At 37.1% G+C, this 6,501-nt stretch overlaps 1 pseudogene; it reads left to right on the top strand.

Moving 5' to 3' along the window:
* Positions 1–942: 942 nt before the first annotated feature.
* On the top strand, positions 943–1,864 carry LOC125104381 (NADH dehydrogenase (ubiquinone) complex I, assembly factor 6-like; annotated as a pseudogene).
* Positions 1,865–6,501: the final 4,637 nt, after the last annotated feature.

The raw sequence follows: 6,501 nt of genomic DNA on the forward strand, positions 1-6,501 counted from the left end.
GAGGCCAGAGCTAGATCATAAAAAGTCCAATTACATTGTGATGTTTCAATTAACGTAATATGCTAGCACTACTGGCTTGATTATAGGAAAGACTTTCCATCTGCAGCAAACTGGCTTGCACGGCATGAATATGAGATGCACACGCATGCCTAGGGAGCTAGACATAGGCATCGAATATGCAGGCCTGCATTTCAGTCCCCATTCTAGCACTTACTTAGTTCCAACACTCACTGGCTAGGTCCCTCGGGGCAATTTCCTTAACCTCACTGACCATCAGTTTCTTCTTCTCTAAAACCAGGTTAATAATCATTCCTGCCTCATAGAATTTTGTGTAGATTAAATGAGATAATATGCATAAAGCTCTTAGCACAGCGCCTTGATATGTGCTCAGTAAATACTATTATTTTTAATTTTTTTAGTATTCTCTACATCTTGCGGTCAAGAGTCACATGCTGCCCCAACTGACAGCCAGCCTCATTATTCTTTTTTAAATTGTCTTTCCAAGTTTGCTGGAGCATGACCTTGGAACAGGCCACCCTGAGACAGATGAAATACTAATGTTGATGGATAAAACATGTCACCCTAAACCAGAACATTACCGAAGAGAGGATATTAATGTAATGGGGGATAACAGGTCATTTTGTGACCAGTGTCTGATTGGTAAATGATACAATTCTCCAGCTATTGAAAGAACAGGTCAGGGACCGCTGGACTCTAGGCCCTACTGAAAGGTAGGATGCTCTGGCCAGTTGGGAACTTACTAGGGCCTACATGCATATGGCAAAACAAGCATTCATGCATAACCGGGGGCTGTGTATCCTGCCGTTTCCCCACTTTAAAAAGCAACTTGGGGTCCCCAGCCTGTGCAGCAGCCACTGACCTACAGCCTATGGGGTCCAGGAGAAACCTCTACCGCCAACCTGACACCCCGTGGAGCTGCAGAAACCAGATGATAGGGGATCTTTATGCTCCCAGCCCCTCCCTGCAGAATCCTGGAGCTCTGCTCTTGCATTGAGGCCCTTCACTGTGGAACTGGCTCAGGCTGGTTAAGGACTCAGTCTCTGAGAAAACAATTAGACTGATGTGAATGCAGTTTTGAAAAAAAAAAAAAAAACATGTGGATGGTATATCCTGTAACATTCCACCACAGCAGCCGGTGGCCCGTGAACTAGGGGAGGCACCAGAGGAGGCAAGCCCCACTCCTGGGCCCCACACTGACCTCGCAGAGCCCCAGAGGGAATGAAAAGTCAGGCCCCCACCATGGGGGATTGAGGAAAAAAAGCAGCTGGGAAGCTGCCACCAAAAGATATACTCTGACTAAAATATGGCTTATGACAATCATTGGTAAAGGAGACAACATTTGGATGACAAAGCCTATCATAACGCCAGGAACTGAAAAACTATGCTGAAAACGCACAGACCTCTCCTCTTCATTTAACACTAGAACTACTGGGTGAAAAGGAACTTCATACAGTGCATGCCACAAGTCACGTGGGAAAAGCACAGGGCATTGTCACATGCTTGAGAGCAACGCCCTATCATGGTAGAAGGAGAGGGGTGTCCCTTCCCTTAGATATTTGTGTTTGACAAATACAATACATGGTGTTTCACAAGAGGATTTTCTATGGAAGAGCCAAGATATAAATGTGAGGGATGAAATATTTGTGTCATTGCTAGCCCAGCATGCTGGCACTTTAAGCATGCTAAGCCCTTCCGCAAAAGTGTTCTTGTGAAAGCATTTCCTGGAGGACTACTTAAAGAAAATCCAACAAATAAATTTTTATATATTCCAACCATCTTTACAAAAGAATGCTTCCATTACTTCCATTATTTGTATATTCAGTCATGAAGAAAAAGAACTTAAAATAATTTCATGGCATTGGAGAAAAAAAAAGCAGTTTGGTTAGAAGAAAACAGAGTAATATGTTTGTGACCTTGCAGTGGGCCAAGAATTGTTTTTAAACAGGACTTCTATGGAGCACCTGTGTGGTTCAGTCATTAAGTGGCTGACTTTGGCTCAGGTCATGATTCTAGGGTCCTGGGATCAAGCCCCACTTCAGGCTCCCTGCTCAGTGGGGAGTCTGCTCCTCTCTCCCTCTGTCTGCTGTTCCCCCTGCTTGTGTTCTCTCTCTCTCTCAAATAAATAAAATCTTTAAAAATAAATAAACAAACAGGACTTCTAGGGATGCCTGGGTGGCTCAGTCAGTTTGGGTGTCTGCTTTCGTCTCCATTTGTGGTCCTGGGGTCCTGGGATTGAGCCCCACATTGGTCTCCTGCTTCTCCCTCTCCCTCTGCCATTACCCCTGCTTGTGCTTCCTCTCTCTCTCAAATAAATGAATAGAATCTTAATAAAATAAAATAATGAGGACTTCTATTCACAAGAAGATACCTATACCACTGAGAACGTAAAAATGCAATCCATAGAGTGGAGTAAGATCTTTTCAATATGTGTATCTAACAAAAAACTCATAGCAAGAATATATAAAGAACTCTTGCAAATCAAAGAGAGAGACAACCTAATCAAGAAATGAGCGGAGTCCTTAACTGACGTTTTGCCAGACATGACAACAGCCAATAAACATAAAAAGGTGCTCAACTTTATTAGTCATGACGAAAATGCAAATTAAAACCATAATGCACCAGGGCACCTGGGAATTTGGGATTGATTTAATAATGAATGACTTTTGAGATAGATGATTCTTAATAGGAATAGAGTAGCAGTTATGATTGTGCCTCAGTTATAGTTTTGGCAGTCCTACTTACTAGCTCTTTGATGTTGAGCCCATTATCTAGCCTTCTATACATCAATTTCCATATATGTGAAATGGGAATGATGGTACCTTCCTCCCAGGGCAGTTATGAGAATTGTATGAATTAATGTTTGAAAAGCATTAGAATGGTGCTCAACGCATAGTATGATATTTGGGTTTCTTAATCATGTAACACCTAAAATTAAGTAAAAGTAGCCTCTGATCATGTATATGTAGAGAAAAGAATAAACTTTAATTTATACAAAATTTTATTTTATCCTTTCAAAACTCCTATTTTGTATTTGTTTTTTTCCTATTTTGTATTTAAATGTGCTTCTTTAAATGACAACTAATCTGTGTCTATAATTTATAAATTGTAGGGGGGCTGTGCAATTACTTTTTGTGCTGGATCCTGACAATTTGACAACTGCTATTCCAGATTAAGAATCTGCATATAAAACTGAAACAGATATTGTATAGGAGTAAGTTATGTAGAGAGCATCACTCTTCTTTCAACATGATTAATTATCAGGAGATATTAATGTGTCTTGTCCATTTTTAAGTGTGTCCAGGAGAATCTGAACTTCACAGAGCCTCTCTAAGGGGAAACCTGATGTACCACGTGATCACTGTCAATTACTTCTATTGGGTAATAAAAGGGTTAACCACTTGGAAAAAAGAAAGAAAGAAAAAAAGAAAGAAAGAAAAAAAGAAAGAAAGAAAAGAAAAGAAAGAAAGAAAGAAAGAAAGAAAGAAACCATAATGCAATATCACTACACATCCACCAAAATGGCTTAAATGAAAAGCTGTTGGCAAGTATGCAGAGCAACTAGAACCCTCATACACTTCTTTTGGGAATATAAATTGGTACAATCACTGAAAAACTGCTTGGCAGTATCTGCTGGAGCTGAATAAACACATGCCCTTCTCATTCTAGGTAGGTAGGCCACAGAAAATTATCCACGTGTCCACCAAAAGACATGTGTTATCATGCCCATAGCAGCACCTGTCCTAACACCCAATTGCCCATCAACAGAAGAATGGAAAACCATGGTACATTCATGAACCATGGTACATTCAGAAGAATGGAAAACCATGGTACAATGAAAAAATATATAGAAATATGAATTATCTACAAGCACACGAGCAATATGGGTGAATCTCATAAATACAATGCTGAGCAAAAGAAGCCAGATACAGAAGACTACATAGGTATGGTTCCATTTATATGAAGTACAAAACAGGCAAAACTAATCTGTGTTTTCAGAAGTCAGAAATAACCTTGGAAGGAAGATGACTAGGGACTAGGAAAAACACACAAGGGAATTTCGGGGGTGCTGGAAATGTTCTATTTCTTGATCTGGGCATTGATTACCAGACTATATGTATACCATATTTTAATAATTTCAAAGTTAAAATAATAATTTGCATGTATTAAGTCAAGAATCTTAAAAATTTATCTTTTGTCTCAGTAATTACACCTTTAGGAATCTATGAGATCAATATTATTTTTATAGCTTTATTTTTAATATAACCTCTTATCTACTAGGAACTGTGCTAGGTGCTTTACATACATTAACCAGCTTGCTTTTGGGAATCACATTTTTCCCATTTCATCTTCTAATTATTATTGCTAACATATAAATCAGCTATTTTGTTTATGTATTTATCTTTTATCAGGCCACTTGACTGAGTTATTTTAATTCCAATAGCTCCTTTGGCTAATTATCTAGGGTTTTCTAAGTAAACATTACATCATTATCAAAGAGTAGTAATTCTGTCTCCTCCTTTACAAAACTTACCTTATGAATTGATTGGACCCTCCCAAATAAATAATCTTTTTTAAAAATTCCACATATGAGTGAAATCATATGGTATTTGTCTTTCTCTGACTGATTTTGCTCAGCATAATACTCTCTAACTCCATCCACATTGTTGCAAATGGCAAGATTTCATTCTTTTGATGGCTGAGTAATATTCCATTGTATATATACTCCATATCTTCTTTATCCATTAATCAGTTGATGGACATTTGGGCTCTTTCCGAATTTGTATATTGTTGATAATGCTGCTATAAACATCAGGTGCCCCTTCGAATCAGTATTTTTGTATCTTTTGGGTAAATACCTAGTAGTGCAGTTGGTGGGTCATAAGGTAGCTCTATTTTCAACTTTTTGAGGAAACTCCATACTGTTTTTCAGACTGGCTGCACCAGTAATATCAACATGTACTGTTAGTAGTCACCAGTAATAACGAAAATATAGCATTGTTGAATTAATATATTAGCCATTATTTATACAATATTGATTTTTTTTTCCTATCTGAACTTGGGACATAGGGGAACTTATTCTAGTAACTTGAATATTATAATCAAAGCACAAGTTTTCTAGTATGTTCAGTTGTCCTTTTATTTTTCTATTTTTTAAAAGGTTTATTTCAGAAAGAGAGAGCACAGAAAGGGACAATGGTGCAGCAGAGGAAGAGAGAGAATAGAATCTCAAGCAGACTTCCTGATGAGCACAGGGCTCAATGCAGGGTTTGATCTCAGGACTCCGAGATCATGATCTGAGCCAAAATCAAGAGTCGGACACCTAACCAACTGAGTCAACCAGGCACCCCTTCTTTAGAATTTTAAAAATATATCCACATGGGTCACCTGGATGGCTCAGTGGGTTAAGCCACTGCCTTCATCTCAGGTCATGATCTCAGGGTCCTGGGATTGAGCCCCACGTCAGGCTCTCTGCTTAGTAAGGAGTCTGCTTCCCCCTTACTCTGCCTGCCTCTCTGCCTACTTGTGATCTTGGTCTGTCAAATAAGTAAATAAAATCTTAAAAAAAAATTTAAAAATGTATCCACATTAAAACATATCCAGTTTTAGTGTATTATAATCAAAGAACATGTCCTATAAGAATTCTACTTTTTGCTTCTCATCACAAGAAAAAAAAATGTAACTATGTATGGTGATAGATGTTAACTGGACCGTTGTGATGATCATTTTCCAATACATACAAATATCAAATTATTAAGTTGTACACCTAAAGCTAATATAATGTTATACATCAATTATACCTCAAAAAATGAAAAAAAAGAATTCCATTTTTTGGAGTTTAGCAATATTTGGGTTTTTTTGGCCAGTTTTTCTCAATGTCCTATAAACATTTAAAAACAATATGTAAGATACAAAGCTTTGAATTTACTTGTGTAGAAAATGATTCTAAATCTATTACAGTCACATTATTAATATTGTTCAAGATGTTCCCATTATTTACTTTTTCTGCACTTGATAAAATATTCCCTGATAAATGTTACTATATCTTAATTATAGTTTTTTCCCTTAAAATTTTTCCAGTTTTTGCTTTATATTTATATTTTTTTTTGTTGTTAGGTGTGTGATGGTTCATGATTTCCACCTTCTTTGTGACTTGAAACCTGTATTATTAAAAATATTCACTTTTGTTCTGTTTAATTTTTTGCCTTGGTTTCTGTCAGATCTTAACTTGTTCTTTTTGTTTACATTATCTGTGATATACCTTTTTTTCTTTTTACTGTCATTGTTTGGGTATTGTTTTATTTTATTTTTTAACTTTTTTGAGTATGGTTGACCCACAATGTTATATTAGTTTCAGGTGTACAACATAGAGATTCAACTTCTCTATGTTATGTTAGGCTCACCACAGTTGTAGCTACAATCTGTCATCATATAACACTATTACAATATCATTGACTATATTCCCTATGCTGTACCTTTTAT

This window comes from Lutra lutra, chromosome 7, assembly GCF_902655055.1.
Source record: "Lutra lutra chromosome 7, mLutLut1.2, whole genome shotgun sequence".
Lineage (NCBI taxonomy): Eukaryota > Metazoa > Chordata > Mammalia > Carnivora > Mustelidae > Lutra > Lutra lutra.